Below are 11357 nucleotides of genomic sequence, written 5' to 3' on the forward strand. Positions count from 1 at the left end.
CCGTCACACCATTGATACGAGACCCCCATCTTTCGCCCTTAACCCTTTGTCTATTTTCATTTTTTTAATCTTTAATTAGGAAAACGTCCTTCAACCAGTCTAAAAAGTCTTAACATACCTTAGATGCCGAACTTGTGCCACGAATCTTTTAAGATTTTTCCTTTCCTTTTCGCAAGGTTTCGGAACGTTCCCAATCTACCAATTTTGCAATATTCGTAAGTAAGCAATTTTTGTAGACATTCAAATTATTATATGTCTATCATAGACGCTAAAACTCACTCATATTTTCAACCAAACTCCAAATCTTGATATATATTGGTATGCCAAATTTTTCATACTTGCTAAATTTCAAGCCAAGAACTTAACTCTAACCTCTTCAAATGGACTAAAATTCAATGTTAGATCATATAAAATAACACCTAATAATTAATTACCAATCTCAATATATTAAAGTAAAATCTAAACTTGATAATTAGCTTAAGCAGGTCAACGTAATAACATACACTGCAGACAAACAGAAGCACTGCAACATGACCATCTGCAGGTCATTCATTTTTTTTATATACAAATGTTTAAGAATCTTACACAAAGACCAATCATTGGAACATGATTTCCAATGATTGTCAATGATTGGCATGTTTGCCAATGATTGGCATGATGACATTCTCCTCCAATTTTGACAAAGCATTACTGCATATGACTAAGTTATATTAACGCAGTATTTGTTTTTTTTTTACTCACTGCTTATCCTCGTCCCTTTTTAATTATTTTAATTTAAAAAAATTTCCATCCACTCTTCCTATTAATAAAATCACATGATTCTAAATATTTCCCTCAACTTCATTAAGTGTAACAACTAAACTTCTAGTAATAGTCAGAGGAACGACATACTCCAAACTGCTATTGCAAAGAAAATATACACCGTTCTCCGCTAATTTTCCTCTCAATTTTCGAACTTATAATAATAAATAGACGAACAAGCGATCAACTTTCCATCTAACTTACATTCATCAAGATCCATATAACAATCAAGAAAATTTTCAAATTGCTTCTTACCTGAAGATTTCGTTGGTTCCCTCACGTTCTGTAATCTACGCTGCCCAAAAAAATCAGTTTCTACCTCTTTTGTTTTCTTCCCTTCTAATGTTAATTAAGTAAAATAAATAAACTAATCCGACTAACCTAAATCAATTAATGGGTCAAGAAAAAAAATATTAAAGAATTATGGATATGACCCACTAACTATTAACTATATTAATTCTTCACTAAAATTTTTATCAACTAAATATTCTTAGTCTTCGAATATTTTAAAAATACCCCTTTAAATTTTCAAAAGGAGTCAAACTAGTCCTAGTTCACAAATCGACCTAGCGGATCGTTACACTTATGAATATGGAATAACCTTACAAATGGTTTGGAATGCTCATAATTTAGATATGTCATATAGACTCGATGATAGTGATTGGTGTGACATAAGTGAACTTATATATTTCCTAAATGTTTTTTACTTAACTACCAAAAGAATAGATTTACTTGATAGTCCATCAATTTATACTGTTTTGCTTAATATTTGTATAATTTCTTCTAAATTATATAAATTTAAAAATAAACCAAGATTTCAAGAAACTATTCAAAAATTTATTGAAAATTTAAAAAATATTATATTTGTATTCCTCAAATGTATTTAACCGCTTGTTTGTTAAACCATCATTATAAAGATATAGGTGCATCAAAACTAGTTAATAAAATATATTTTAACTTACATATTGATAGTGAATTAGATAAAATTCCTAGTTGTCAACAATTTAAAGATAACATTATATTTTAAGCTAGAAAATTGTATGAATTATACAATTCTAGGAGTAGACTTCATGAGGTAGACTTAATGAAGATAATATTGATTATAATTTAGATTCTTATATTGAACTTTCTCACAATAATATAAATTATTTTGATGCATATGTTAATCAAAATACAGAAGCTACAGAAGATGTTCTAGCATGGTGGAGAAATCACGACAAAAGATTTCAAAAACTACAACTGATGGCTCGATATATATTATTAGCTATTCAAGCGTCGTCAGTAGCTTTGGAATGCTTTTTAGTGCAACAAGCTTTAAAAAAGAGATCATAGGCATTCACTAGCGGCCATTAGCTTTGAGATATCGGTATTATTTAGAGATTGGATTAATGTCGAGAGAAGCAATTTGGATCGTGAACCACTACCGACCAAATTTCGAAATGACGTTGATGAAATCATGCAAGATTATAGTGATGACGGGATTGAAGCAATGAAAGATTTTGTATATTCAACCGATTCCCGATCATGTTACTATAGAAATGTTAGATGATTTAAGCAAGGATCTATATCGTGGCACCGACTATTAGTAAGACTATTATAATTCTAGATTTAATTCAAACAGAACCCTACCTAGAAGGTGGTTGTGTAGATTAAATCTTTTAATACTCTACTAATATTTCTGTAAATCAAATTTTAATATCAAATAAATATTAATAAAAGTATAGGCTATTCGCCTTAATTTTTTTTTATTATCGTTGTATCAAATTTATTTTTTTATATTGTAAATTTTAAATTTTATAACTTTTAAAGTTTGAAATTAACTTTTAAAGTTAGAAATTTACATTTTATAATTTTAAAGTTTGAATTTTGAATTTTAAATTTTCTATCTTTTACAATTTGAATTTTATGTTTTAACTTTTAAAGTTTGAAATTTAAATTTTCAAACTATTAAAGTTTGGATTTTAAATTTTCAAACTTTTAAAGTTAGGAATTTAAATTTTATAACTTTAAAGTTTGAATTTTAAATTTCAACTTTAAAAGTTTGAATTTAAAAATTTCAAACTTTTAAAGTTTGAATTTTAAATTTTCGATCTTTTAAAGTTTGAATTTTTAATTTTTAAACTTTTAAAGTTTGAAATTTAAATTTAAAATTTTTAAAGTTTGAAATTTAAATTTTATATCTTAAACTTTGAAATTTAAATTTAATAACTTTTAAACATTGAATTTTAAATTTTATAATTTTTAAAGGTATCTATTATTAATATTAAATTTATAATTATTATAATATAAATTATATTAAATTAAAAAAAGTTTTTTTAAGTTTTAATTAATTTTCTCTTAATAACCCGGCCTGTCCCGAAAACCGGTCTGGTTTATTACCGGTTCCCTGGCGGACCGGGACGGCTCCAACCAAAAAACAACGTACCTACTGGTTTTGGGTCCGGTCCGATTTCGGAACAGTTTCGGCTGGATGATCCTGATTCTTTGCCGATTCTTGCAATTACTGATCTGGTCCGTCCGGTACTGGTTCCGTCGCCTACCTTAACATCGTTGAACGACACCAATTAACACTTGATCCTTATTCTTGGGTTTACCCTTGGTGTAGTTAGGCGAGCCATCAACAAATGGTGGTGGACGACCTGATATCAAATCATCGATTAGATCGTCTCGATGCTAAATTGTTATCACTTTTGCGATTGTTTCCTCAAACAATATTCCTATGTTATCTTTCAGCTCATTCAACATTTTACCATGTTCTTCTATATCCTCGACTAGCTTAGGTAGAACGTCTTCTTAGGCTACGAGTGATTCCCACTCATGTTTTTCTTCATTTTCTTTATCATTACTATTTATATCATTAAGGGTTTGTGTTACCACTTCGTAGGGGTGAAGGAGTATACTTCCTGTGAAGAGTTAATCAATCACACTTCTATTTTCGATCCAAATACCTCTATAGAAGCATTTTAGTAAATCCTTGGTTCTTATCCCATGAGATGGGCGTGGTGCTAATACTTTTTGAAATTTCAACCATGTGTCCTCAAGAGTCTCAACACCCACTTGCTTAAAGGTAAAGAGGTTGTCCTTAAGGTTTAACAGGTTGAAGAGGGAATGATCCATGTGAAGTTCTTTGTGGTTTTCCATTCTTGTTCCTCTGCATCAATACATAATCACACAAAACAAACAAACACAAAGCTAAAAGAAAAAATTAGTATAAACTACGCTACAAAAAACTAAAAACCATAAGTAAATAAATTTTCACGTGACACCACTCCCTGACAACGCTCGTGATCAATGACATTAGAGTACAATATGAGTGTCTACAAATCGAAGTTATTTAGTAGTTCAACCAAGGGTTGGGGTCGAGTCCCAAGGGAGTGGTAGTGAAATTAGTAGCTACATAAAAGTTCATTCCAAGTAGTGGTAGTTAAAGACATTATCAAATATTAAAACAAAAAAAATGTTAATTTGTGACTCCAAAGTGTCAAATATCAAAAAGGGGTTTTGTCATATGTAGTAAAATAGCAAAAATTTAAAAGAGAAATGAGTATGGTAGATAATCTAGGGTTTTGATTGCTATATGTGAAGATAAAAGTGGTGGCCGAAATTGTTGTTACGATATCAAACTTTATGAAAGAACTTTTACCCCCCTCCTCCGAAATACTTAATATTGTATTTATTACCCCTGAACTATTTAATAGTATATTTTAAAGTATTTATGTGTAAACGTGGACATATTACTATTTATAATTGGGAAAATACACAAGTACCACCCTTGACTATGACTTAAATCCCAGAAACACACTACCCCCCCCCCCGACCTTTTTTTTGTAATTTCTGCATCTTTTTGGCTTACGTAGCATCCGAATATTTCCCACGCACCTCAATTTCATGGAGGCACAGACTGTGTCACGTAAGAAAAAAGTTCTATAAAATTACAAAAATAAAAGTTCAGGGGGATAGTAGGACCTTAGTTAAGGTGTGTCTTGGAATTTCGGTCATAATTTAGAGGGATACTTGTGAATTTTACTTTTTAATTCTGCAATAGCTTTTACATCCACTTGAGAACATATATACCTTTAAAATAAACTATTAGATAGTGGAGGGGGGTAAAAGGTTCTTTCCAAAGATTGGTATCATAATAGCAATTTAAGTCAAAGTTCGAATATATTTGAGACCCTTATTCCTAAATATTATGGTTTTCAAAATATAAATAATAAGTCCTTTTGCACCTTCACTTTTAAAAATTATAATTAAGTAATTAGTTTAAAGTGCTCGCAGATTATAAAAATTCAGTACAATAGTTTTAAGTGCTTGTGGATTATAAAAATTCAGTACAATACACATTCAATATAATTTTCAAGAGATTCACAAGAAAAAGTAAGGATGTTGAAAGTTTTTTTATTTTCAACCAAAGTTAATCTTACACCATTTTTGGTACAAAAGGTAAATAATCTCCTATCAAGCTTATAATTGAAGAAACATTAGTATTGCACACAGTTTGCATACGATTAATCTCATGCAATCTTTTGTTTTTCTAACACTATTCTACCAACAAATAACACTTTTAATATTATTGAGAAATTTAATTTAGATAGTTTTTACCTTTTCCCTTTTGCTTTACAAACTCATTTTTTAACTTATAATTATAATTTATTTTATTAACTTCTCATATTATTATCTTAGTGCATTCACTTGGAGGTCATGAAATTGGAGTGTCAGAATAAGTAGTGAGACAAAACCTTAACATGACACATTTTTTTAAAAAAATAAAGAACTCAAATCATATGATTCAATAATATATTTTTTTTAAAAAAAATTACTTTCTAATACGGGTTACATGCACAAGTATTCTCTTATTACCACGGGAACAAATACACTAAGCATGATTTCCTAAGCTTTTCTCATTTATGAAATTACTTATTAAACATTGAGTAGCCTTGTATTGAATTCACAATATTGTTTGTCATTTTCAAATGACATAATGTATAAATTTGTCATTTAACTTGACTTTAGTTTATATTTATATCCTCCAACATATTGTTTTTGAACAAGTAAACACTTAATCTTTTATAAAGTTCAACAAATACACATATGTACTGTGTGACATCCTATATAAGGATTTGGGTTCTCTGTGATGTCCTATGTGTATTATGTCACATAGTAGTCTATTTATTCAACTTTATACAAGTTCAAGTATTTTAGAAAAAAGGGCACAAATCCTGTAAACATAAGATAGGTTATATATTTACCATCTAAGGTAGTTAAGGGTTAGAAACTTGAGACAAACATTAAGGGAAAATCTTTAAAACTTGCGCTCACCCCAAACTCACCCATGAATTAGATATTTGCCAAAAAATTAATATAAACAAAGTTTGTTTTAGTAATTAATACCAATTTAAGATGAACACCTGTTTCCCGTATAGTTGTTTGTCTCTCTATAATCATTTCTTGCAAATGAAAATCCACTCTTTCCTTAGAAATTGCATCTAGTTTCTCCACGATATCTCTCATCCTTTTTATAATGTTATGATGGAAGGTAATAATCCCAGGATTACAACATCCTAATCGAGATTGCCTGAGTATTGCAGCCTTTTTTTTTACATTCATCCGATATAAAAATTGCATAAGGAATCTCAACATACTTTGGTTTCCCTTTAATTTGCAGGAAAACGGGATAAATATATCCCCGAACTACATAAATGGTACCCTTCAACATATTTTGGGAGATTGGTGCTGCTGTCATCCAAACACTATAGCATATATGGCCTTCACTCAAACGGAAGACTAATAGGGACATGTGTTACAATATTATCTGTTGATCGAATATTTAATAAATTTCCGATCAATGGATAGATTATGACATATGTATGTCTGTTAGCATATGGTATATATACTCTATTTTCTTCACTGCATGGGCACCAATGTCCCAAAAGTATGACGAAAGGCATCAATATTTAATTTACGATGTTCGAGTGTATATTTGTCTTTTTTACTAATTTAAATTAAAAAATCTATACACGCAAAATTTAGTTTATAAGTAGATACTCCTTATGTTCCAATTTATATAATCTATTTTCCCTTTTAGTCAGTCGAAAAAAAAAAAGGACACATTTGTATATTCATATGATCTATTTTCCCTTCTGAATTTATTTATTTCCAGAAGTAGCCTTTATTTCTCGAAAACTTGTGATTTGTTTTTGAAAAGATGTGATATTTATAAAAAATAATTTGATTTTCTTGAAGAGTCGTGACATTTATGAAGAGTTGCACCTTTTATTAAAAGTTTTCACTTATATGAAAGGTTGTGACCTTTCTGAGAGGTTGTAACATTTTCAAAGAGTTGTGACCTATCTGATAAGGCACAATAAACATTTGTTGTCTACAAATTGTTGCCAGTTTGTGTTTGGAAAAACCAGAATTATAGATTCAGATAAAACTTTGCAGAAACACGAAGTAACGAAAGTTAACAGAATCAGTACGAAATATGAACAAAAATTTATTAAAAAAAACTAAAATTTGTAATGTAGAAGAATCTGGAAAAAAAAATTGAACATAAAAAGATCAAGTCCACTGAATTCACAATGTCCCCTTAAGAAAATTATTCTCATCTAGTATTCGAGGTTTGATTTGGAAAATGTCCTCCCGGGATAAAATTATCTCAATCACCAACATGTATATACAAAAAACTCTGGCGTCAGCGAACCACTCAACATCAGCAGAGTACATGAGGAAATTTTTGTAGAGAAGAAGCAGAAGAAATCAAAAAAATTCGTAAGGGGAAAATATGAAGAACAAAAGGTATTTATATGCAAGTGGAATGGTTGTTATTGAAAGTTGCAACCTTACTGAACATACATTTCTGAATGGTGGGAATTTCAAATAAAATTGGGAAAGATTTAAATAAAACGGGTCGCGCGAATCTGAGTCTGGTCGGGTTATTCAACAAAAAAATTGAAATGTTTCGGTTAATCTCAACTAAATTATTGAAAACATCTGTTATCAGCTAATTAATTGAAAACATTTTGGCCATTTAATTTAATCAAGTAAATAACTAAAATTAACTTTTTCCAAAAAATAATCTCTCGATCGATCATTTGCCAAATTCGAAGCCGAATCCAAAGCCGAGCGAGCAACGACGCCGACAGCATTAAGGGTGTCCCTATTTTCAAATCTTTTAAAATTAATAGGAATGTTTCCATATTTAAACTCTCTTAATTTTCATTCAACCACCGTGAGAGACAAATGGCGTTTCACTAAAGCATAAGAGTATTTCTCAAGTTTCTCTCTTTTTATCGTCCCTTCATTTGCGAATAATTCTTGCAACATACCAAAAAATCCCCCACATTAATGGGGAATGGTTATAACATAGGAATGCACATAAAAATGTGTACTTTAAAGACAAGGATTAAAAGCATCTGGATAAGTAGGTTTCCCCTTGGACACTCCGTAGTGAACATATGTCGAATATACTCGGTCTGTCGGTAGATGTGATATCTTTGAACCATCGAGCTTTGTGTATGCCTACACAACAATATGTCTGATGCACCGTTGTTTCACGGTGCTTTCAATGTGTTTTGACATAAGAGTTGTGTGTGTCTAGAGACTTTTTTTAGTAGTTTAACATGTTTTTATGTGTGTTTTGCAAGAAAGATATCCAGAATAATAACGTAGAAGGAAGATGGAAGATAGTGCAGAAAAGACAACCTACAAATGCCATTGACGACCGGTTGTTAAATCGACAGTGCGTAGGTGCTGACCGTCGATTGTAATTCAGTCTGATGGAGAAACTCGGGGAAATCTGACCAAGTGTGGAACTACGGAAGGGATCTACGGTTCATCGATTGATCGACAGACCATATTGGCAGACCGTTGATTTGATCAAAGATAGTTGCAGTACCCGAAGTTTGAGAAATTCTATTTATAGAGCGATAGACGGCATCGACGGACCGTAGGTGAATCGATGGACCGTGTTGATGGTCCTTGATTGATTCAAAGAAGGTGAAATCTGAAGGTGAGAAAAATATTCTACGTCTGGACTTATCGAGGTAGTCGACGGACCGTCGTTCCATCGACGATCCATAGTAAGGGTCGTCGGTGAATAGCATGTTTTTGAAAAAACTTTCCTTATTCAATTCTTTTAAATTTAGGATAATGTTTTTCAATAAATAGGGATTCAAACCGCGTTTTAGGGTTAGACATTGTTAGTATTGTTCTTATTTTGTTTGGAGATTGGTTTTTGCAAACTTTGACAATAATTCAATTTCTAGATTTGGTTTGAAGATTTATCTTGCAATTTCATGTTGATTTTCTGGGCTTATTCTTATTTTTGAAGTAATTTCATGAATTCTTCCTTTAAAATTATGAATTGTAATCTTGCAACCAAATCCACAACTAGGGTTGTGTGAACCATGGGTAATTAACAAAGTAAACCTAGCATATAAGTAATTCTCAAATAGGTTGTTGCATGTATTGATAAATCTTTCACGTAGATATCTATTTAACGATGGCCAGCGTTAGAACTCATCTTTTTTCTACATGCTGAACCAAGGAGGTAGTAATAGAAAAAGAATTATTAACATAGATTTAGTGGGATACAATCTAATAGATGAGTGTCGATTGGTGCTATGTAATGACTAATCCATACATTAATTATGATGTCTAATATGAAGTAAAGGTAAGGGTTAGTAGGTTATACACACGTATTTGAACAAAGCTATAAGGTGAAATTTTCAAGAAGCCGGACCAAGGATTTTGAGATACATAACCTACCACTTTACATGCAAAACACTAAAGAAGAATTGCTATTGCTAGGGATACGGCGTTATGAACCTATAAGGAACACATATACCATAGATAGTCTCACAACTTGATAAAACACACTTTTTACTTTTGTTCACTTGTTAATACAGAAGTGTTTAGGAAATTTGTTTCACAAATAAACCCCCTTTAATTACCTGTTTTTGGAAATCTCTTGGCTAAATAGACATAATTTTATTTTAACTAGTTTCCTCGTGGGATCAACCCCAACCTAGTAGTTGGATTTTTACTTGATTACGACCGTTTATACTTCTTTAGGGAGGTTTAATTTGAGCATATTGAATTTTGGTGCCGCTGCCGAGGAATCTGGCTTTTGGACTAACTTTAGTTACATTATTGAAATTTAGTCAACAATTTCCTGATTTTACATTTTCTTTTTGTTTTTTTTCTTTCACGACTAGCTCTACTATATGCAAAGTACATCGAGATGAGGATAACACTCATTCCTTTCGACATGTAACTAAACCTTACATTAAGAATGATGGAGAATCAACAGAGTCGGACCAATCTAGATGATGGGGAAATCCGTAACCTCCACTACCGGTTGAGGCACACAGTCAAGTTCACGTTGAAGTTCAATTGGAGAATGCATTGAGGATGCTACCCTTACCGCCACGACCTAAGTATTAATTTAGGGTCAATGTGAACATCACAGACTCTGATGGACCTCTTGTCCTACCTCCTCTACCTCAACGGAACACATTCGTAGTGATGAGTAGCTTGATGCAGATGCCCACTGCGAGAGGTTTTTTTGCCGGACTTATATTAGAGGTCCACATGCTCACATAGCCAAATGGATGTCTATATGCAAGAATTGTGTGGGTAGGCCAGACGTGGAAATGAATGTCATCGGGCTGCGTGTTTTTTTATCACTGATAGGCGACGTCGCGATATGGTTTATTGAGCTACCTTATAACTTCATTTATATATGGGATCAGTTTAGAGATGTGTTCTTTGAAAGATATTACCCAATGCCCAAGAAGCTCAACCACAAAGATAAAGTGATCAACTTTGTGTCACTACCTGGAATGTTGGTGAGTATCTCTTGGAACAACTTTACTGTGTTCGTGACATGCGTCCCAAAACATCGCATTAATGATGATTTATTGAATGAGTGCTTCTACAGAGTTCAAGATGATAATAATAAAGTTTTATTCGATACTATTGCGGGGGGTTCCTGTGGAGAGTGCATATATGAAAATATCGTCAAAAATTTGGAGAATATACCTCGCAAAAAAAAGGCATGGAGCACTAGAATGTCGGTTAATGGGAGAAACACCTTCACAGTGCAAGCTACAAACATCCAAGCGGCAGATGAAGTTCGTGAAGAGGTGTCACAAATGAGAACTGATTTAGGGTTTGTCTTGAAACATGTCCCTGGAGGGGCAAAGAAGGTAAATGCGGTGAAGTACTTGACTAAACCACCATGCCAGTTGATACATATTATTATGACGAGGATGTGTATGCAGTAAATGATCAGATGGGCTGTTTCCGACCAAACTCCCTTGGCTCCTATGAGGAGAATTGGTACAAAGGTCAAGGAATTCAAGGTCGGAACTATGGTAACTACAATCAAGAAGGTCAATATGTGTGAGATGGAAACTATAATCGCGACAACAACTTCAACCGTGCTAACTATGGTAATAGGAATGATTGGAGTGGGCCCTCAATCGCACCTCAGAATTAGGAAGTTGCTCCAAGGGATGGTGGGGTAGTATGGTGAGGAGATTTGATACTAG

The sequence above is a fragment of the Solanum pennellii genome, chromosome 9, assembly GCF_001406875.1.
Source record: "Solanum pennellii chromosome 9, SPENNV200".
NCBI classification, from domain to species: Eukaryota; Viridiplantae; Streptophyta; class Magnoliopsida; order Solanales; family Solanaceae; genus Solanum; species Solanum pennellii.